We start from the raw sequence: 23823 nt of genomic DNA on the forward strand, positions 1-23823 counted from the left end.
GGAAACATTTAAGGTAATTACCATAGATTTCTCTTTCAAGCTTTTGAATTATTTTGCAAATCAAAGTAAGAAACTCAGGAGTGTTCCAGAAATGCACTAATTTCTATTGGAGATGTAATCTACTCTTTTTCTGTAAGTGCTCATCAGATATTGCCTAAGTACTAGTCATTCTGTCAGAAATGGTTGTTTACAATGAGACTTTTTGCAAAACAGAACATTTCATGATGCCAATTTCGTAAATGGAAACAAAACGTATGCAGAGAATAAAGGCTGAAGGAAATACAATAAATTTATTCAAAATCATTTAAAAAATCTGGCCTCATTTTCTTTATCTTAATGTTAATTTTATAAGCATTCTGTACATGAAGCCTGAAGGATAGCAGGATTGTTTAGGGAGAAATCAGTGGGTGTTTGTTATTAATTATTTTGTTTTGTTTATAAAGTACTCATAAATTAGAAACCACATGTGGCTATTGTCTTTTTGGTTTCCTCATTTATCAGTTTTCTAAATTTCCTTTTTCCACTCTTCATTTCTCTACAGTATACTGTCCACCAGGGTTACTGAGTACCTACTATGTGCTATGAAAGACTATCAAAGACTGGGTATAGGTCTTTGTGGCAGAGACCACTATTCAACATTTATTCTTTCTTGGAAACAGAAAAACTTCATTTTTTGGTGAGTCAGTGAGGTTGATAAATAAAATATTTCCTAGCCTTCCTTACAAATGTAGTAGCCAACAAGGTATAAATAGCAATTGTAGGGTGAGACTTCTCAAATGTTCTTTAAAATTTGGTTGGGAAGCCTACCCTTTCCCCTTAATCTTTTCCTCCTTCTTGCCTGAAATGCAGATATGATGGCTAGACTTCCAGCACCCATCTTATAAACACATGGAAAAAGTCCACACCCTAGGGACATTAGAGGGAAGAACTAAAATAGGAAAGGACTCTTATACTATCTCAGGGTCCATGTCATCAGTCTTGGCCTGTCTTTCTCTAGACTCCTTTTTAATAAGAAAAAAATCAACTCCTATCTTATTTAAGGAATCATTACTTTGGATCTCTGGGACTGGCAGCTAAATACAATTCTTAAAATATATAGTCCCTGATTTCAAGAACTAATCGAAGAGGACAAATTCACACAAAACAATTAGTGAGTACTTCTAGATGATGTATAGTTCAGAGACATAGATAGAGTAAGAACTTTAGAATTGATCACCCCTGCAGTCAGTCCTCAGCAATTTGAAGCATGTGACCTTGGGTAAATTTTCTAACCTTTCTGAACCTCTGTTTCCTCTTTTATACAAAGAGGATGATGCTAATTATCCTGTGTAGTTGTGATGAGGAGTAGAAAGAATGGACCTGGCACTTAATATGTGCTTAATAAAATGATAGCAGTAATTTGTAAGCTATATAAACTCACAGAAGGAAGACATTTATAGGGGTTGCAATGGTCAAGAAAACCTTAGGGAATAAGTTGAATTCGATTGATACTGAGGAATGAAAATGTTCAGGATAGATAAAGGGAAAAGGTGTTCTATAGGAATGAAGGAAAGGGAAGTACAGCATGCGTAAACAGGAGGCTTGTCTGAATACAACATATTTGAGAGTCACAAGGAAACTCACATAACTGGTATGGCAGAGCTTAGAGAACTGGGCCAGGACAGATGGAGCAGGATCCGGGTGGTGCCGATGGATGAGATCAGGCTCAAGGACAAGGAACAGACACATGACTTGGTATGGAAGAGACAAGGAGACTCCATAAATCTCATGCACAGGGAATGATCAGGACAGACATAAAAACTCATCACAGGAAGGTCTTCAGTTCTTCTAAGTGATGTTCTTTTAAAACAAGTGACAGGAAATGACTCTGAGTGCCAAATGGAAGGTAAGTGTCTAATCCAAAAACACAGCCATTAATTTAATGGAAAGATGTCCTAATAGCAAACATTAATCTAGTTGTTAGAAAGGTGTGCAGAGTAGCTGAGTCCACACAGGCTTGCTTCCTGTGGCCTTTCTATAAAATGAAGACTTTGGCATTTGGCAAAGGTGTTTTTCTCTAAAAAAGAAAGAAAGAAAATGTAAGCAAGCCAGTTGGACACATTATGCTTCTCTGTATAAACCATAAAACACCACTTTTCCTTTCTAATGGTATCTTTTCTCTAATTTTAAAAAATTGTCTTAGTAATGCCATTTGTTTCCAGCTCATATTTTAGAACCTTCTCAAGGTAAAGTTAAGAGGTCATTGATTCATCCTTCCACTCTGGCTTTTACAAAATTACCACCTTTACAATAATATTAAACCATTATTGCATTTCCTATATGTTAAGGTGGGGGCTGGTAAACTAAGCCAGGCCTGTACTTCAAATCCATACACAAGTTCCAAATTGAGAATTATTTTCTTCCATCCCATAATCTACACAGAATGTGAAAAAAGGAGCTGTAAGCAAGTGAGTATAACATTTGGCTGAGTAATGGCATCTCTGAGATGTCATAGAAGGGGTGGGGTCTTGGAATGGGAAGACTTGACCTCCAGTCCTGTCCCTGCAAGAAAGATGGGAGATGCTGAGCAAGTCAGATTTCCTGAACTTCAGGCTCCTCTCCTGCTAAATAAGGATTACTTCTTCTTACTTCAAGGAGTCCTTTGGTTGGGGGCGTAGCTCAGTAGCAGAGCACTTGCCTAGCATTTGAGAGGCCCTAAGTCCCATCCCTAGGACTGCAAAAGAAAAAAAAATTCTTCCATGGAGCTACATAAAATAATGTACAAAAGTGTTCTGTGTGTTTGAATAATTGTAAAAATGTGGTATTTTCAGTAAATACTGGTAGTACCCACCCACGGTGGCCCCTTCTTTGAGAAAAAGTCTCCATCACAATCTTCCAAAATGTGGACTCAGGAAATATTTGAAATAATCATAACAAAGATAAGCAAAAGTCTAGTGCTACAGTTAGGGATGATGAAAAATTCTAGAGATGGACAGTGGTTGCACAACAATGTAGTATATGTTTCTCTCTCTCTCTCTCTCTCTCTCTCTTTAGCACTGGGGATTGAACTCAGAGGCACTTTACCACTGAGTTACATTCTGAGATCTTTTCATTTTGCTACTGAGTTGTACACTGAAAATGGTTAAAATAGTAAATTTTATGTTATGTATGTGTAACTACAATGAAATAATGCAAAAACAAAAAAAAAAAAAAACAAATCCTAAGAGCTAACACACATAAAGACTTCATATGGGCCCTTTTCATGTACCTTGACAAGGATCATTTTATTTAAAATTCACAGTAACCTCATGCAGCTGGACTTGGTGTTATCTTCATTGTACAGAGGAGTAAACAGATACAAAGGAGCTGTGTCTCTGGCAACGTGGCAAATAAATGGTAGAGTTCAATTTGAACCTAGGCAGAACTCAGAACCCGGCCCCCACTGCCACTTCCCTCCCCAAAGAGATCAGAGACAGCCACAGGTCACAAAGGGAGGGGAGCTTGGCTAATCACAGACTCTTATCCAAGAATTAGACAAAAAAGACAAAGAAATTCTGGTCAGATAGTGGTTGGCTCTGAGTTACTTGGATACAGACCTGAGATTGCTAGCTCCAAGGCAAATCTAAGCTGGATGGGTCAAAGTTACAAAGGAGCAGGGACCAGCAGTGGCAGAGCAAGTCAAGGTAGAGAACACAGGAGACCAGGAAGGGGAGAGGGGAGTGTCTGGCAACTTTCCAGTTCCTACGTGTGTGTTGCATGTTGTATTTTTGTGACTGTTCTACCTGCTTAGTAATAAAACCTCTGTCACCTAGGCTACTCCAATGGGCTTTGTATTTTGCAACCAAATGAGCTCTAATTATTCTAGCAAAGTATTTCAAGAATGAAGAGGAGCTGTGTATGCAAAAACAAAAACAAAAACAAAAAAACAAACCAGGACACTACTCTTTATAATAATGAAACATTAGAAAGAATTGAGTTGCCCAGTAACTAGGGAATAATAAATTGTACAATGTTCACCCCATGGAATATTATGTAATCACAAAAACCCATAAACATAAAAGCTATATGAGTAATTACAATAGTCACAAAAAATAAATACATGCTTGTAAAGATTGGGGAAGAGTCATGCACATATATCAAAAGCTGTGATGATAGAAAAGAGGTGTATATATGTGTGTTCTTGTATTTGTGTGTGTGTGTTTGTATGCAGTCTGTAGTAAACAAAAATTCTATTAAACTTTTGAGAAAAAAATTGAGGGCTCTTAAAAGTCCCCTTCAATTATTTGATATAATCATCAACTCTCAGAACTGGAAATAACTTCAAAGGTAATTGAGTACAACTTCATATCTTTAGATTCCCGAACACCTCAGGGATAAAGAGTTCTGTTTCCTCCAGTATAGGTGAAGGCCGCCCACCCTCTGTTAGATCGCTGGGGACCTGAGCGCCCACAGTGCTCCTTTCTTTGGCTAGTGACAAACCCTTCCTTACACCGTGTCTATCGTTCCTCCCCCGAGTTATAGTGCTTTCTGTTGATACGTCTTTTTTGTTGAGATGGGTCTTACTATGTTGCTCAGGCTCATGGTCTCAATGGACCCTCTCACCTCAGCCTCCTGAGTAACCAGGACTACAGGAAGATGCCACCATGCACAGCTAAGTCTAGCTCTTTTTTTGTTTGTTTGTTTCAGTACCAGGGATTGACTTCAGGGATACCTGACCACTGAGCCACGTCCCCAGCCCTATTTTTGTATTTTATTTAGAGACAGGGTCTCAATGAATTGCTTAGCACCTCACTTTTGCTAAGGTTGGCTTTGAATTCGTGATCCTCCTGCCTCAGCCTCCCGAACCTCTGGGATTACAGGTATTATAGGCGTGTGCCACCAGGCCGGGCTCAGTCTAGCTCTTCTTATATGATAATATTCCAGACAAGTTTCCGGAGTGTTTAACCTGTACAAAAGGGCAGTGTGCTCAGAAGGGTCCCAAACTTGGGTAATGCTATTTTGTGACCATTTTGAAATTCCTAATACTTTTTTGAACAAGGAAACCCACTTTTCAGTTTAGGTCTCACAAATTATGTAACTGGTCCTGAAAATATTTCACAGAGCTTTGGGTCGAATCTTCTCATTCCTTTGGAAATTCTTTGTGTATGACCTATTTTGACATTCTGGTTGCTCTTCTCTGACTCTGCCCCCAGAACTTAACTACAGACTCTAGATACGATTGAGTCAGTGTGGCCTATAGGGATACCTCCTTTGTTATAAAGGATCCTAAGATTATACATCTTTTTTTCATAGTAGATAACATTTTCTCAGTGTTTACTATGTGGCAGGCTTTGTGTTAGGCACATTGTATGTAGTATTTAATCCTTACAATAATCCTCCTAGTTAAAAAAACAATTCCCCACAGTTTGCATAAAGAGGTTGTGTCACTTGATTAAGACCCTGCAGTCAGTCCATAGATGGCAGAGGGACCCACACACAGGTTGGGCTAACTCTTTTTCACCATGCCCTATTATTGTTTCTCCAAAATTATCAGAAGCATTCACCAGTTGGGAGGCTAGAGGCAGCACATACTGAGCTACTTACCAATTCAGATCTTATCAAAATCTATGGTGATTCAGGGGGAAGGTCCCTTTGGATGCTGGCTAGCTCCCCTGCATGGCCTTTTCCTTCCCAGATTCATGTGCTCTCTTAGGTTCTTTCCCCAGATTCTCCCTCTCTGTTAGGCTTAGCCTCTGTATTAGTTTGCAATTGCTGGTTCTAATTGTCAAAATCTAAATAACAAACAAATGTTCCAAAGATCAATAAGTTTACTCGGGACTGGTAATGCAGTGGGAATACCTGCCAGGGTATAAATGGTGTGCTTTAAGAGCCTGATGTAAGAGGAAGTTTTAAAAGGCAAAAATGAATAGGATTACATGAACAGTTTTGAATCAGTTATCCTTGGCTACAAGGATCAATCTCAAGGGTGGCATCAGTCCTGGGACTGGACAGGTGGTCTTTGGACTGAGGTAAGGTTGCTGTGGCCTTTGTGCAAGGTTGTGGCTCTAGCACAGACTTCCCTGATGGTTCTTGTTATCAGGCACCTGGTATATGTATGCATTCCCTTTGGGCCTCCCTCTGGCTCTGTCTTCTCAGGGTTGGACACCAGTGACTCCATTCGGACTCAATTTTCATCTAATTACTGCCCACTTATGGCTTAAAACAATACAAAGGTATTATCTTGCAATTCTTGAAGTCAGAAGTCTGACTGGGCCTCACAGGGCTCAAGCTGAGGTATGGGCAGAGCTTTGCTCCTTCCTGAGGTTCTGGCCAACAACCTGTTCTTTGCCTTTTCCATCTTTTGGAGCACACCTGCCGGCCTTGGCTTGTGGCCCAGTCTCTACAACCTCTGTCTCTGTCATCTGTCTCCTTCTCTGACTTGGAACCTCCTACCCACTTCCCATCAGAACCTGTGATTACAGTGACCCCTCTGGGTAAGCCACAGTAATTCTTACCTTTTAAGGTCAGGTGTTTCGTTACCTTCTTTTGTTCTACAACCATAATTCCCTCTTGTCATATAAAAACATATTCTCAGGCTCCAGCAATCAAGACATCTTTGGAGGTTCATTATTCTGTCCCCAACAGTCTCCTCCTCTCACATGCAAACAAAGGCCCTGCTTCTACAGGACTTTCCAAGGACCTTCCCCATCTTGCTCACCTACCGATGGATGCACTCTGGTTCTTCTCTGTTCATCCAGCACTGATAGAGCGTGTTATGTGTTAGGCATTTTATTAGAGGCAAGGGGTGCCAAGAAAAACAGGGTCCCTTCCCTGAAGGAGCCCATGTTTTAGTGGAGAGGACAGAAACATCATGAAACACAAGAACACATGACTTTCACTAGAATAGGGTAAAAGAGAGCCCAGGAGATGAAGAGGGAGTGAAGACTTGGAATCTGAGAGGGGCAAGGTATTACACAAAGGGGCCTTCCTGTTCCTTTTCCTCTCACATCCACAAAATAAGGACAGTGGCACCATCACAGGAAAAGAGGATCTCTGATATGATCCCAGGCATCCCTACAGTGCCAATGCCCAAATGCCCAAGCAGGGCTGGACTGCTGAGAGACTGAGATGCTACCAGTCAGGCCTCTGGGGCTCACTTCAGCACCAGCTGGCAGGCGAGGTGACCCCTGCCAGACCAAAGATGCTGCTTACAATGTTCAAGGGGGATGGGTTCCCCACTGGGTCCCCAACTGAACCTGAATAAAACAAAAGTTCATTCTCAAAGTGGAAAAGGAGGAAAACTGTCAAATTAAATACTCAAAGATACAGATTAATACCTCTCTGTGTCTCCAACGTGGAATCTGAGGGAGGAGCCAGCAGTTTTTAAGCTTTTCACCATTTGTATGTTGTAGATGCCTAGGCTCCTGGGTACACCAGTGGACTGACCTTAGTTCCTACCCATGGCTATTCGTAACCTATCACAACTTACCCAGAAGCTATGGTCTGAGGCTGTATGTTCCCAGCCATCATAGGAATGGGGCCCCTCATTTCCAGCTCTGTACTGAACTCTGCTGTCTCCTTTCAGAAACACACGCAAACACACACACACACACACACACACACACACACACACACACTTTTCATTTTTCTACTTAGCTTCCCTGGCTATGAAAAACCAGAGTCTCTTATTTAAACACACACACACACAAACATACACACAATCACACTCCAGAAGATTCTTTTTACAATGACATAGCCACAAAGCACTTAAAGAGGACTAAATTCATGTCAAATCAGATGGTTCTGCGTTTTTATATAGGGTTTTGTAGTTGGTCAAAGTTTTTCTTGACCGTTGATTTTTGCTCCTTAGGGCAGCCTTGGGGGACGGCTGTCTTTCAAGAAGAGGCCACTAAGCCCTAAGTACCTATCAAATTCAGAGTCCCCTTCTGAGAATGTTGACTGAATAGGGACTTTTCTTTTTTTACTGTATTGAATAAAATAATTTCTACTATTGGTCTATACCGGACTAAACTAGGGATCAGGTGCCCTCTCTGCTTGTAGTCCACATCTGCCAGGTGGCCATCAGCCTGACCCTGAACACCCTTATGAACCTCTCCAGGCAACTCCCATCTTTGGGAGAAGTTCATAGATTCACCTAGTGCTTCTGCAAGAGAATGACAAAAGAGGAAACATCTTCAGTGGGTTTGATATGATCCTGTAACAAGTTCTCTATGTAAGAAGCCAGTTTCTGCTGGACAATATGAATGCCAGGGCTCTCAAGACAGGTAGACCATTGAATCTAACTTTTTCCACTCCAAATAATACTTGAGACCTGGTGTTGATCCCAGTCCCCAAAATACTGGGTCTTGGAGTTACTCTATAATAGAAGACATTGTCTTGCATCTTTGTAATATTTTCCATTAATGCCAGAACTGTAATATGAAATCCTAATTATTATACTTATTCTAAAGTTGAGGATACAGTCTCAGAGATATTAAGCAATCTACAAGGCTAAGAAGTGGAATATCCACCCTCTGTCCTGATTTTAGACTTTAGTTACTGAAATTAATAAATAGAAATTTAGAAAAACTAAATTTTAAAAATTTAATGTATATACTTCAAATAATTTTAAAAAACCTATAGCACAACTTCAATGACTCTCCAGAATCATGCTATGTGAACAAAAGTCAATTCCAAAATGTTATATACTATATGATTCTATTTATATAACACTTTTTAAATAATAAAATTTTATTCTTTTTTTTTTTTTTTCCTTATGAGACTAGGTCTAGCTATGTTGCTCAGGCTAGGCCAAACTCCTAGGCTCAAGTGATCCTCCTACCTCAGTTTCCTGATTGGTGGGGACTGCAAGTGTGTGCCACCAGGCCCAGCTGGCATGACAGACTTTTAGAGACATAGATTGGTGATTGACAAGTGGATAGGGATGCAGAGGGAGGAGGGGCAGGAGGAATGGGATTCATCGTGCTAAATGGGGTGGACCTGGTTGCTTCTGCTGAGGCAAAGGGTAAATGGAGCTTCAGGCCAGATGCTCTTCAGTGAGCCCTCCTTCAGGAAAGCTTGGCTTCCAAGGTAATTTTCTCAGCTTATTGTCTACCCTAGAGAAAGTAAGTGAAGTTGCAAGTGTTTCAAATGCTTAGTGTTTCATTGGATTAATACTTAGTTACTTGCCTGGGGGAAAAATGTTTATGGCAGCTTGGTGCTACAGATTCAACCCATTTTTCAAGTGAAGGTGAAGATCGATGACAACCTGCAAACCATCACACCTGTGTTGTGGAAAGTCAGAGCAACCAGACAGCTCAGGAAGTGGAGCTTGAAAAAAGAGCAGCTCCCACTTAGTCTCACTCCTTCCCTGAACTGGTGATTGCTGCTCATAGCCAATAAGCCAATGGCAAGGACAGTATAAGAGGTCTGGGGACAGTGCCAGGGAGAAGTGTAGGGAGGAGGGATGGCTGAATGCAGGTGCATGCTCCCAGCTCAGCACAGTGTTCAGGTTCTGATCCTCAGAGACTACCAGGCTCTGAGCAAGCCTTTCCGTCTGAGTTTCAGATTCCCTATTTATAGAACAGTGCTACGAACCCTTGCCTGACGTATATTAACAGGTTGTTGGGAGGAGTTCATGGAATAATGTAAGTAAAAAGTATTTTGTGAGCATTTGGGTTGTAGGCAATGCAAAGATTAGTATGTGATCTGACAGGATTCCTACTAATGGTTCCTAAAGAAAAAATTTCTGTACCCATGTTGGAAAGTAAGTTAACTCACTCTGCAAGTTGGCAGGCAGATCCACAGCTCTCAGTCAGCATTGCTAAATGGTTAGGTCTTGGGAACAGCCATGGTACTCACCATCATTCCTGGATGGTGTCATAGAACGGGGGTCGGGATGGGGAGAAGGACTCTTGAAGGCCATATCTGAGTTGAGCTCAAATAACCTCCACCAACTTCAGACTTTGAGTCCAGAGGCTGATCTTGGTCCAAAGCTAAGCCTGTAGGAAGCCTGAGGAATGAATGTTCACCTAATTTGGTGAGGATTTTTTTTCTCCTTTTCTACTGGGACAACTTAGTAAGTCACTAAGATTGGAAACAGTGGACAGCAAAGGGGAGACTTCCCCAACATGTAGAGTCTAGATAGAGACTCTTGGGAGGGAAGCAGGGTTGAGATGAAATGCCTCCCTGAAGAAGTGAATAGTGTGGTGGAAACTGAAGTTGGATAGAAGAAGGAAGGAGACTGACAGGGAGGGAACAGAAACTGCAACTGTAAATCTGAGAAACTCCATGAGCACCCTCACCTTTACACTCCTACTGTTTTCCTCCAGGTATAAATTCTTAAAAGGTCCATGAATCTTAGAGTACTGTGAGTCCAGCTGATCAGAGTCTGCATGCATTCTGCCATGTATTTTCTTTAGCCTAAATAAAGCCAAGAGGAAAATATTAGAAGAGACTTATGATGTGATTTATATTCCAAACATTATCTATTGACTGGGTGATGTCAATCCGGAGATCCTGAAAGAATCAGACCACAGTGACCCACCCTGTGCCCCATGATTAAGGGAACTGAGATCACCAGGCCAATGTCATCCCCACATGCTTCTCACATTTATTATTATTTTCTTAATTTTTAGTTGTTGATGGACCTTTATTTTCTTTCTTTCTTTATTTTTGGTGCTGAGAATTGAACCCAGTGCCTCACACATACTAAGAAAATACTCTATCACTGAGCCACAACTCCATGTCTATTATTTAGTTTCCCTTCAAAAAGAGTTCAAGACCCCAAAAGTGTGTCTCGTTCTCAACAGAATAGTGCATATCCTGCACGAAATAAGTCTTTGTGCCTTTTTTGATGCATCCTGTGCATCAAATTCCTTTCTGTGGTGTAAGACAAGAACCTGCCAGGGCAGTTAAGGCCCCCTTCTCCCTTCTGGGGGACCTCTGTGGACCTCTATCTGGTGACAAAAACATGTTGGCTCTGGAATCAGATATGTATAAGAGGCACTTAACTTTACCCTCCGAGCCAATTTCTTCACCTGTAACAGGGTAACGAGGACAGTAGTCTCATGGAACCATCGTAAGGACCACGGAAGGTAAGCAAATGCAGAACAGCCTACACAGCACAGGAACACAATCGTGTGGATCCCTTCCTTTCTCCTTTCCTTCTTCAAAGGATAAGATGACGATATCATCGCTCCTTTAAAATATCTCCCTTTGCATGTTGTTTCAGAAAGAATGAAAATAGGAGCCTCATATACCAAAATTTATCTCTGTGGCTCCTGGAAGGCGCATCTTATGGAGCCTGGAATTTGGAGTCAAACATGGAATACAAACTATACAATCTTAAACACACTGATCTCTCCTAATCTCAGTCTTCTTAAGTTTAAATAGAATTAACCTTGATGAATGTGATTGTTTTAGAAAGTTAAATAGTCGTTTATGTGAAGTGTACAGCACGGTGTCTTCTGCGCAGTTAAAATTCCGCAAATAATCGTTTTTATCATGATGATCTTGGGCGTGGCAGAGTATGGGGATAGTGTCCATAGAGACTGTGATAATCATCAGAATTCCTGGATCTGCTGTGCTGTACTTTCTTCCTACTAGAGTCCAACAACTGTTGACACTCAAAGACTTTGGGAATTTGGAAGCCCCAACAGAGTGATGTGATTGCCAAAAACAATGGATACAATCCCAATATCCCATCTAGAGCATGGGGTGAGGCATTTACATCAGACACACACAAGCTGAAGGATGCCAGTCGGAGCAAGCAAGATGGGAAGATGACTGGAAACTTGTCACACGGGGAAAGTTGAGGAACCAGGAAAAGAGAAACCTAAGCTTCCTAAGAAATAATGAAGGAATACTTGAAAAGTCAGCACATGATAGGATGTCATTTATTCTGCCACTGATGCCATTTATTCTGCCATTACATTCTGTATTTATTCTGAAGGACAGAACTCAGACCACTGGGTGAAAATTATCTGATGATAAAAATGGAACTCAATACAAATCATTTTCCAATAATACAGCCTTTTAATACATCTGTCCCTCTGGAATAGGCTGTCCAGTTGAAGGAGGATTTGAGTCCCAAGATCTGTCATTAGAGGGGTAGTTGGACCAAATATCTCCCGAGTCTCTACCACCTCTGAAATTCTATTTCAAGAGAGACCCTTGAATTATGCAGGCCTCCCAAGTAGGAGTCTTGTGCTAGTAAGCCATTTAGGTGGACCTTTCCTATATTAGAAATCTTAGAAAAGGCATAGCAGGATAGAATGTAATGATAACTTACTTACCTTAATACTACATATATGTTCTACTATAGATGAGAGAATGAATACAGATACTCAACAAATACACACTGCTTACTTATTCTAGAGAGGGTACCCAAAGTCCAAATTATTTGTGTGTGCGTGTGTGTGTGTTAATTGGGATTTTTGTTTGTTTGTTTGTTTGTTTTTGGATCTGGGCATTGAACCTAGGACCTCACACAAGCTAGGCAAGTGCCCTGTGTCTGAGCTACATCCCCAGCCCAGTGTGTTAAATTTTTTATGTCAGCAGTACAGTGGGGAAAAGGAAGCTATTGTTACCATTAACATTTAAAAACTGATATTGGAGTTAAAAATAACTACTTCTACAATGGAGACATTATTTAATCCCAGAAACCTTAGTTTCCTTATCTGTAAATGGGGATGCTACTTATCTGTAAATGGTATTTGCCCATGTGAACTGTTCATTAATTTAGCAAACGTTTGAGTCTCTAAATGCATATATTTGTTCATGTAAACCAGACTTGGTTCTGCTTACTGGGGACTTGCTATATGAAAAGTCATATAGCCCTCATGGAGCTGACTTTCTAGTGGAGAAAGGAAACAATAAACACTGTAAATTGAAATATGTTAATGTGAACATATTATGTGGAAGTAGGAAAAGGAAGCAGGAAAAAGTTTCCCCAGAAGGATTAAGTAAGACAATGCAGGTAATAATCAATGCATGGATAAGTTCAGTAAAACATTCTCAATCAGGGTTAGCTGTTATTGACATGGGGACTCCTGAGCTTGCAGGACCTACCGTTACATGCATCACCACACTTCTGAGTTATTAAATAGGTGATGTGTATTCAAGGCCAAAGACAAAAAGGAAGTAGATCCTGATATTGTTTGCAGGTGGAAGAAAAAAAATCAATGAAAACTCCATGACATTACCTCATATGTGCAAGGAGGCTGATAAGAATCAGCATGAAATTTAGAAACATGGAAACTTGGGCTTGAACTGAGTTACATCAGGTAGGTGACCTAGTTTTTCTAAGCCTTAGTTTTCCCTCATTTGACCCGGATTGTAGTGAAACTTAGTAAAATATATGCTGTTGGGCACCTTAGTCCTATAGTAACAACTACTCAGGAGGCTGTCAAGAGGATCCTTGAGCCCAGGAGTCATAGGGAACATAGCATAACCTGCCTCTAAAAAATAAATAAATAAATAAAGTAATAAATAATATTTGTAGGGCTGGGGGTATAGCTCAGTGGTAGAGTGCTTGCCTAGTATGCATGAGGCCCTGGGCTCCACCCCACAGCACCAGAGGAGGAAAAAAATATAAATGTATATATATATATATATATATGTAAATATCATAAAGATAAACAGATAGATATGTAAAGGACCAGGCAAACAGCACATACACCTAGCTTTTATTATTACCATCATCCAAATATAACAGAATTTTGGGATATTTTCAGCATGCTCAGGATGAAAAAATAAGGCTGTAATTCTCAGGAGGGCACATTCCACAATCACATGTTACTAAGAGTTGGACTAAGGTCACTTGTTATGAGAACAAACCAGAAAAACATAAGAAAGTGTTCACCTAATCAAATGCTCAATCCAGTTCTTAGCCTTGCTGACTCTTTGGCTGCAGTCTTTGGAATTCCAAAAGATACAAACAAAGACATATGAATTCACAGGTCTAAGGATTTTGCCAAAAAGCAGTCAGAAAGGATTTATGAGGTGTGCCTCCCTCCACAGAGCCTGCAAGTGAAGATGTCCAGGCTGCCTTTAATCAGTTCAGCTGTCCTATATAGCTCGGTAGCATTGTCACCATTTCTTACCACTCTGAGTGTTGGGATGTGAGAATTTAATTTGTTCTGTTGGACTTTTTTGCACAGGGGCAGCTTTGCGAAGGAGAGACTCCTTCTGCATCCCTAGAGGGGTAAAGCAGACATTTTACCCCATGGCTTCCACTCTCACAAATTCCAAAGTAATTGAAAGCTTTGTCGTATTCATTGGTGAAAGTGCCTTGTCCACTAGGCATCCCCAGGACATGGAGGGGGCTATTTCTGGAATTAGAGGCCCCCCACTTACTGTAGATGGCCTGGTGACTCCTTATCTATTGGCAGGAGAGTTGTGTCCAGCAATGTGCCCCTTCTGAGGGGAGTTTTGTCCACCTGGCACTTCGAAAGAACCAAAGGGGCATCACAGGACAAGGGTCTTAGCTTTGCTGGCTCTAAGTTTGTGCTTCTCACACAATTTGTGGGGGAGAACCAGTTTGTTTTTCCACAATGGGCTGATTTTTCCACCATGGGCTGATATTTTTACAAAATACAATAAAAAAGTAACTGTCAGCACATTTTTAAAGACATAAAATACAAGCCAATGTTTCTGTCATTAAATTCAATGGACATAAAATTACTCTGTCAAATTGCTATGAAAGTTTTTAAATGTTTACTCCAATTTCTGTATTTAATTCCCATTTTTGTGGACTGAAGCACTGCTTCAAGTCACTACTTAACCATGGACATTTACTTGAAACAAAACACAAAACCAACTTACCCCCCTCTTCCTATTAAATAAGATGATATGTTTGGGTACATTGACTGGTACATGATAATCACTAAATACTAGCTATTAGTATTACTCTTCTCTCAGGGCTGGTGAAAAGAGGGAGAAAGATTAGCTGGAAGACTGAGAGCCAGGTCCCAGTTCCTACCCTGCTCCTACTAACCTTGGATAAGTGTCCTCTCCTCTCTAGGCTTCAGTTCCATGATTTACAATATGTAATAAAATGATCTGGAGTCTGCCACCTAGATCAGTAACTTAAGAACTTAATCCATAGAGTAAAATACATTCATGTCCCAATATGCAAATTCACAAACATATACACAAGAAGGCAACTATAATGTTCCATGAGAGAATATCATCCTATCACATGCTATGTATTCTGATATTTCCTATCCCTTATTTTATGTTTTGGTACTGGGGAATGAAACTAGGGTTGCTTTACCACTGAGCTACATCCCCGCTCCTCTTAAAAAATTTTTTATGAGACATGGTATTGCTAAGTTGCTGAGGCTTGCCTGAAACTTGTAATCCTCTTGCCTTAGTCTCGCAAATTGCTGATATTACAGGTGTATGCCATTGCACATGGCCCACTTTATTTATTTATTTTTTTAATGCTGGTCAAGACACATTTAATTGATTGCAAATCTACAGTCTGAAAAACACAAGGGCAAATGGTTTCTAAGTTTCCTATCCTGGACAGCATGTGGAAGAGACTAACAACTTGGAGATTCCTATTAGTCATTTACAACTTGATCTCCCTGTAGGACCAATATTATTAAAGGCAGGTACATCTAAAATACTTAAAAAAAAAAAAAAACAAAAAAAACCAAAAAAAAAAAAAAAAAAAAAAACCAGATGGCTCCACACTGTGATGTTTTTAGTGAGTACAGAAGGGTAAAGATGTGGGTGTCTTGTACTTAGGGGTGTCAATGGATATATCCCTACCTACTCAAGTTTCCTCCAAGCAAATATGCCAGGAGACAAGTTAGAGGGAATTTTCTGGTGGGTTCTGCTGTCTTGTTAGATTGTCTTTTGCTGTTTAGAGAAAGGCCAGGGCACAGCAGTGGAAGTCCACAGGCTACTGGAAATGTGAGCATTGCATTGTTATTTCCATTCCTCCACCTTAGAAGCAGCAGGTGAACAGACTTCCTGGAAGAAGAAAGAGGGATAGCAACTTGCAAGCTTCTTGCTGAAGGGATATTTTGTAGCCTTTTTATCCTTTTAATAAATAAATTGAAACTGTTTTGAATTTCAACTGAGTAAATAAAATGTTACTTTATTTCTTATAACTTCTATGCCTAAACTCCCCCTTTCCTTTAAGTGCCAAGAATATCTCAAGTGAACCACTTAACAATTTGAGTTGCTAAAAGTTTCATTTTTAGGAAGGCTTTAACTTCATAGTCAATGGAGAACTGGGCCTCCTGTCCAGCTGAGAGGAGGTTGAGTGTCCCATAGGTGGAAGAGGAAAGTGGTCTGCTCCCTCACCCCTACCTATTCCCTTCTCTGGGAACTTAGTCCCTCCTTCCCTCCTTCCTTTCTTGACTATCTACCCACGATGAATCAAAGTTGGTTCTGCAAAAACCACATCTTTAAAAGAGCTCTGCATGAAAATGCCAAGTCAACCTCTTTATGAAGTTCAAAAGAGGCTGATCATTACATGAACCTCCCCATCTTAGTGGGAATGAGTTTTGCAGAATCCCTTCCTTTAGGATGCCATCAAGATCCTGGCTCACTCTGGGTGCACATCTGTTAGTTAGCTCTTTGTTGTGGGACTGCCAGGGTCCCCACATGGGTTGTAGAAGGCACACTCTCATGAGGCCTTAGTGAAAAGGCTTCACTCCCAAGTCATCTTCCATGAATTCACTTGACACCATGGTATCCAAGGAACCTCATATTCTTGTCCCATAAAGGCAGACTCTCTTCCCACTATCACTGTCTTCCTTATCTTAGCTTTGCAGATCCTGGCATAGACATTGAAAAGTAGTTTTTTGTTGTTGTAGTTGTTTGTTCTTGTTTTAAACCCGGGGACACTTTACCACTGAGCCTCATCCCTAGTCCTTTTTATTTTTTTAAGTTTGAGACAAGGTCTAACTAAGTTGCTTAGGGCCTTGCTAAATTGCTGAGGTTGACCTTAAACTTGTAATACTCCTGCCTTGGCCTCCCAGTTGCTGGGATTACAGGCATGCACCCCTATACCAGGATATGGAGAGCTTTTTCTGGGATAGCAGCTCACTAATTCTCAGAAAAAATGATCATCTCCAAGTTGCATACCCTATTTCTTTGAGAGCAGTTTTCCCCAAAGGAGACATCTGGCCCTCTGTCAGTCATCTTTTATATAGGTATGATGGATGGGGGTAATTTGAGAGCTGATTCTGCTGAAATGACAACTTTTGGAAAAGCTCTGCTTCTGTCCATCTTACCTTTTTATATTTTGAAAGTATGATGTGAATTGCAAGTGCATCTACTCTTGCTGCAGTATCCTAGGGAAAGGTCCATTTTATCTTTATGTAATATTCTACTTTTCCTCTTTTCAAAGCTTTTTTTTTTAATTTAAAATATATTTTATCCCATATAACTTTTTTACAATGTTTTGCATACATAATTTTGCCACCCCAGCTTTCTTTTGCAGACCTTTGTATGTAACATTCCTATATCCTTTTGCTTTCAGTCTACTTGTGCCCTTAGATGTCACCTGTAGATTACATAACAATTCTATATTTTTTAGATTTAATTCTGTTACTTAAGCCTGTTTTGATGGGTGTCTTTTAATAATGCATTTATAATCAGACAAATTTCTAAAAATAAATAAATAAGAAAAAGAGAAAAAAGAAAAAGCTCTGAAAAAAAAAAAAAAAAAAAAAAAAAAAAAAAAAAAAAAAAAAAAAAAAGCTGGCCACAGGGCTGCAGTTCTCTGATGACAGAAAGAGGGAACTTTAAACACCTGTCTTTTATGGGCTTTTCTACCATTCTTAGAAAACAAGAAAGATTCTATTCACATCTCAGGTCACATTAGATTTCTCTAGTGAACCACATTCCGGGCTCTGTGTCAGATACTGCAAACATAGCAATGTATATTCATAATCTTCACTCTCATAGAACTCACAATCTCATGTGACATCACACACACACACACACACACACCTATATCTATGCAATTCAGATGCAGTAAGTGCTCTGAAGGAAAAGTTCGGTGTTATGAGACTGGACATAGACAGGGGTGTTAGAAAAAAAGATCTCTGATAATTAATAGTTAGCCAGAAACTGAAGTGTGAGCACAAAAAGTGGACTCAAAAGACAGGTGGGACCCAAATTGACCCTGGGACCTGATGAGGCATCCTCAGTGATTTTCAAAAACCAAGTGATGTCAAGATCAAATTTGCATGTATTTAAAAAAAAAAAAAAAAAGGTACTGTCTGGGCGCAGTTACATAATCCCAGCAATTTGGGAGGCTGAAGCAGGAATATTACAAGTTCAAGGTCAGCCTGAGCAACTTAACAAGACCCTGTCTCAAAATAAAAAATAAAAAGGGCTGGGGACACAACTCAGTAGTAGAATGCCTCTGGATTCAAACTGCAGTACTGAAAAAATAAAATAAAAACCAATTAAGTAAAATTATGCACGTAAATTATGTGAGGGTTTGACAAAAATGTATTCATTAAAGAATGGCAAAATTTATAGTGTTAGAATACCAAGATTAAATTTGAGAACTGCTAACCTCCCACCATAAATCAGCAAGAGATGATAAAGTAAATGGGAAAGATTCATATCTAGACATACTCTATACATTACACTATAGGCTTTGTTATTAAAAATCTGAAATCCATGGCAGGGGTGTGGGGGAACCTATGATGCTTTCTCCATAAAAAAAAGGGCATCTACATTCCCAAGACCATAACCTTCTAGAAATCTTGTCTTTATTAATAAATAAGTTTGAAAATTTTTGCCTTCCCACGGGACCTAAGCCTCAGTTTTATGGTTTGGACATGTGGTGTCCCTGGAAAGTTCACATGTGAGACAACACAAGATGTTCAAAGGAGAAATGATTGTTATGAGCCCTTAACCTAATCTGATGTGGATGAATTGGATAACTACAGGCAGGTAAGGTGTGACTAGAGGAAACAGATCATGGGAGGTATGCCTTTGGGGTTATATTTTGCCCCTGGTGAACAAAGCTCTCTGCTTCCTGTCCCATCCTAAACTGCTTTCCTCCACCATGCCCTTTGGCCATGATGTTCTGCCTCACCTTGGACCTGCAGCTATGGAGTCAACTGACTCTAAAACCATGAAACAAAATAAACTTTTCCTCCTCTACACTGTTTTTGTCAGGTCTTTTGGTCACAGTGACAAAAAAGTAGTATTAAAAACACTGATGAGGTCAGGGATTGTAGCTGAGTGGTAGAGCACTTGCTTGGCATGCACACGCGTATGCCAAGCAAATACATGAATGAATATATGAATGAATGAATGGATGGATAAAACACTGCTGTATTATGTAGAAAGGGGTCAGCAAACAGCCTGGCTCCTCTCCTCTCCTAGGTTTGCTGGCCATAGCAGATACTGCTAGTTGATCCCAGGAAGATGTAGATAGGTGGTTACAAGACTCCTTCCTGCTGAGCCTAGGTGTGACCTTGAAAATCTCAGCAAAGTACTCTAAGTAGTTATCCCCAGAAGAACTTGAGATATTCCTGGTTTGAAGATACTAATTTTCAAAGGGGGGGGGGGCAAGAAACACACATACACACACCTCTCAAAGCAATGGGAGTTAAAATAATTCCTCTGTAATTACATTTTCTCCAAGATACTAGCAGAAAATGAAAATGAATTTTCTACTAATTTGGAACAGTTGTGTCCTTTTCACTACCATTTTTCCCCCCCTGAGATACGGTCTTGCTATATTGCCCAGGTTGGCTTTGATCTCCTGGGGCTCAAGGGATCCTCCTGTCTCAACTTCCCACGTAGTTGGGGTTACAGGTGCACACCATGTCTGACAACTTCCTACTCTTTAGCATTACATATCTCATAATCTCATGGAAAATAAAAGTACAGCAATAGTCCAAATACACAAACCAAGATATAATCAGCTTACTTTATTTCATTTTAATTATGTGAATCTTTTTTTAATTAGAAGCATGTATTACAACCCAAAACGCTTTCAAGCAATTTTAAAAATCCAGTTGAAAATGTCCCAGGCACACCTTCTCTTTTTAAAAATATTTTTGTTGCAGATGGACACAATACCTTTTTTATTTTTCTGTGGTGCTGGGGACGAACCCAGTGCCTCACTATGCTGGGCACGTGCTTTACCACTGAGCTACAGTCCCAGTCTCAGCCCCTCAAGCACACTTTCTTAAAGTACTTGGCATTCTTTTAATGAGACGCCACAGAGAATCATCATGTATTAGATATGGGGGAAAATTTATGTTAGTAAATAATTCATAACTGTGATATATATATACAAGGGAATATTACTCAGCATAAAGAATAATAAAATTATGGCATTTGCAGGCAAATGGATGAAATTGGAGAATATCATGCTAAGTGAGATAAGCCAATCTCAAAACACCAAAGGACGAATGATCTCACTGATAAGCAGATGATGACACATAATGAGGGATGGAGGGAGGTCAGAATGGAGGAAGGAGGGACTGTATAGAGGGAAAAGAGGGATGGGAGGGGATAAGGGGAAGGAAAATATAACAGAATGAATCAAACACCATTACCTATGTAAATGTATGATTACACAAATGGTATGCCTTTACTTCATGTACAAGCAGAGAAACAAAATGTATCCCATTGTTTACAATAAAAAATAATAATAATTCATGCCAGGCATGGTGGCAAACACCTGTAACCCCAGTGATTCAGGAGTCTGAAATAGGAGGATCTCAAGTTGACGCCAGTCTTGATAACTTAATGAGACTGGCTCAAAACCTTAAAAAACGAGCAAGGGTTGTTGCTCAGTGGTAGGTGCCCCTGGGTTCAACCCCAGTACCACATAACCATAATAATTCAGGAAGAGATGAACTTAATGGTAATGGTTAATAAGAACTATGATTGAAGAGGGTAGATGGTGTAAATATAAATGCAATTTTAAGAAAGCATGCTTCAGGAAGAAAAAAAAAAAACCTGCATCTAGTGTAGAGACGTCTTGAACTTGTTGCTTCAAATAACAACTGGCCTGAAAGAAATCAATCCATTTTAAAACAGTATAGATAATTTGTGAGAGTTAAATTGGCTGGTTATTCTGAGAAGATAAAAATGCATAAAACGTAGTCAAGCATTTGTAATCAGTGTGGCAGGAACCAGTGAGCTGTCTGTTTCTCTGCCTAGTATGACCAAGACAGACTACTCCAAGGGATCTGGGTGGGGGCAAGTTCAATGTTTCCACTGCTAAAATCTGATTTCCAAAGCATTAACCCCAAGTGAGAGTTTTGTGCAGGTTAGATTTGGTCCACAGATGAAAGCTGCTTCTTACCTATGGTTAATAAGCATTGTGGATCTTCTAGAGGACATTATTACTATTTCCAGTCTATACAGTTTATTCTCATTTTCAAATTTAAACATAAGAAATGGGAAAGCCATTCACAAGACAGCAAGCTATAGAACACTCTTTTAATGAAGCTGGCAATACTTGAATTCCAAGACTGATCAGGATGTTTCTTAAAAATTGATTTACTTAGTGCCTGTACACCCACCTCCTGAGCAGGTTTGCTGTCCTTTCCTCCTGGATTCAACATTCCACAGCAAAACTGAAAAAAAAAAAAAATGACTGATCCCACCCAGTCGACAGGAAACAAAGTATTGGGCTGGGGAGATAGCTCAGGCAGTAGAGTGCTTACCTAGTAAGCATCAAGGCCCTGGGTTCGATCCCCAGCACCGCAAAAGGAAAAAAAAAAAGAAAAGAAAACAAAGTACTCATAGTTTTTTGCCTCCTATATAACAAACATTCTTTCAGGAATGATGTTCAAGTACTGCAACTTCATTCTATAGACTGACCTTTTTTTTTTTTTTTTTTTTTTTAACCAATCCTGAAGATTGTGGAACTTGGCAAGGGGAAGAATGCCAAGAAGTATCTTCAACCAGATGAGAGTGGGACACGTATGGAGAGCCCATCTGAATGACCTTGAAAACACTGTTCCATGTCTTGGTATCAGCCCGTTACATTCCTCGAATAGCCCAGACTGCTCTACAACCATGCTGCATTCAGGCTGTTGGCTGGAACACAGATCTACCACGTAATTGTGTATCTGTCACCACTTCCCAGCCAAATACAGCTCTGGCTTTTTTTGTTGGATATGGAGTTACTTTTTCAATGACCTACAGATTACATAGATTTTACCTATAAAGAAAATCCGTTTCCTCATTATGCAATTGGTTTCTAAGAATTCTAACATTTCCAGTATATAAACAACACTTCCTGAGGCTTTAGGTAGGAGGGGAGCAGAGAAATAAGAGCTGAGGCCGGGCTCAGTGGTACCTGTAACCCCAGTGACTCGGGAGGCTGAGGTAGGAGGATCCCAAGTTCAAAGCCAGTCCCAGCACCTCACTGAGGCCCTGAAGAACTTATGTGAGACTCTGTCTCAAAATAAAAATAAATACGGCTGCGGACGTGGCTCAATGGTTAAGCAACGCTGGTTTCTATTCCTAGTTTAAAAAAAAAAAAAAGAGTTGGGGAAAAACTATTTAAAGATTAGCATTAAAAATGTCCTTTACTCTTGTTTGTATTTGCTCTAGAAACTTAATAATTCTTGTCTTTTAAGTCTTATAAATTGATTGTTATAATTTGCAACATTCATCAACATTTCATATTTCATGAACATTTCATCAACATTTTTATTTGAATCTATAAAAAAGTGCATATAAGAAATCTATATTTCAATGCTGCTATAACAAGCACATGAAACAAAAAACTGGGAATAAAAAAACCTGTTTCACTTAAACCTACTAAAGGTACTGTCTTGTCTCAGACATTGCATGTTTATATTTTAAGAAATTACATACCACATTCAGTTGCTGTTTTTTGCATATAGAGAGATCAGTATATAATTTCATCTTTACTACAACTCCTAAGAGGTGGGGCAAAGAGTGGACCAGTTTCACTAGAAAAGGCGGAAGCCTAGCCAGCAATTCCATTTAGGCTGCTTCTCATCCAGACCTTTTTCTTGTTCTATTTTTAGTGTTTTCATGGTTATTGTATTTAATTTTCTTTATATTTCACCAAATTTTAAAGCTGTACTGTCAAAAACCTGGGAAACATCTAAGATCTACAGATTAAAGAAGTTTAAATACATAAGGACAGAGCAATTACATTTTAAATGCTTACTTGAAAGAGCAGTTATTGTCACATGAAAACAACTTCAGAGTAAAAAAATGAACAAAATCTTGTTGGAACCAACAGTGGTTCTTATCCTAAATTTTTTATTGTGATAAATATATTTAACATAAAATCTGTTTTTTTAGGTGAACAATTCTGTGGCATTAAGCACATCAACACCCATCTCCAGAAAAATTTTCATCATCCATCCCAAATAAAACTATATTCATTAAACACTAACTCCCATTCCCCTCTCCCTCCAGTCATTGGCAACAGCCAATCTACTTTCTGGCCCTATGAATCTGGATAGTCTAGGAACTTCTTTGGAATGGAGACATAGGGTATTTGTCCTTTTGTGGTCTGGCTTAATTACTTAACATTTTCTGTTCATCTCTGTGGACTGTGTTTTAGAACTTCCCTTTTTAAGGCTGGAAATATTCCAATGTATGTGTGTGCCACATTTCATTTATCCATTCATCAATGGACAACTGGGTTGCTTCTACTTTTGACCACTGTGAGTAATGCCACTGTGGACATGGGTGTAAAAATATCTATTATAGAGTCCCTTCTTCCACTTCTTTTGTGTATAACTGTATTAAACTTCCACTCTTCCCAATCTCATCTCACATGCCTAGACTAGAACACAAGGAATATATCAATCAAACATGAAAACAAAAAGGCAGTGAGAAAACCCCATCAGCTTTCTCTTGCATCAC

At 39.6% G+C, this 23823-nt stretch overlaps 1 long non-coding RNA gene across 1 annotated transcript in view; it reads right to left on the bottom strand.

The window, feature by feature from the left end:
• LOC306659555 overlaps positions 1 to 23490 on the bottom strand; it is a 288601-nt gene extending 265111 nt beyond the window's left edge. The window contains exon 1 of the long non-coding RNA XR_013763334.1: positions 23091 to 23490. This is a non-coding gene — a long non-coding RNA (uncharacterized lncRNA). The remainder of the gene's footprint in view (positions 1 to 23090) is intronic.
• Positions 23491 to 23823: the final 333 nt, after the last annotated feature.

This window comes from Sciurus vulgaris, assembly GCF_902686455.1.
Source record: "Sciurus vulgaris genome assembly, chromosome: 1".
Lineage (NCBI taxonomy): Eukaryota > Metazoa > Chordata > Mammalia > Rodentia > Sciuridae > Sciurus > Sciurus vulgaris.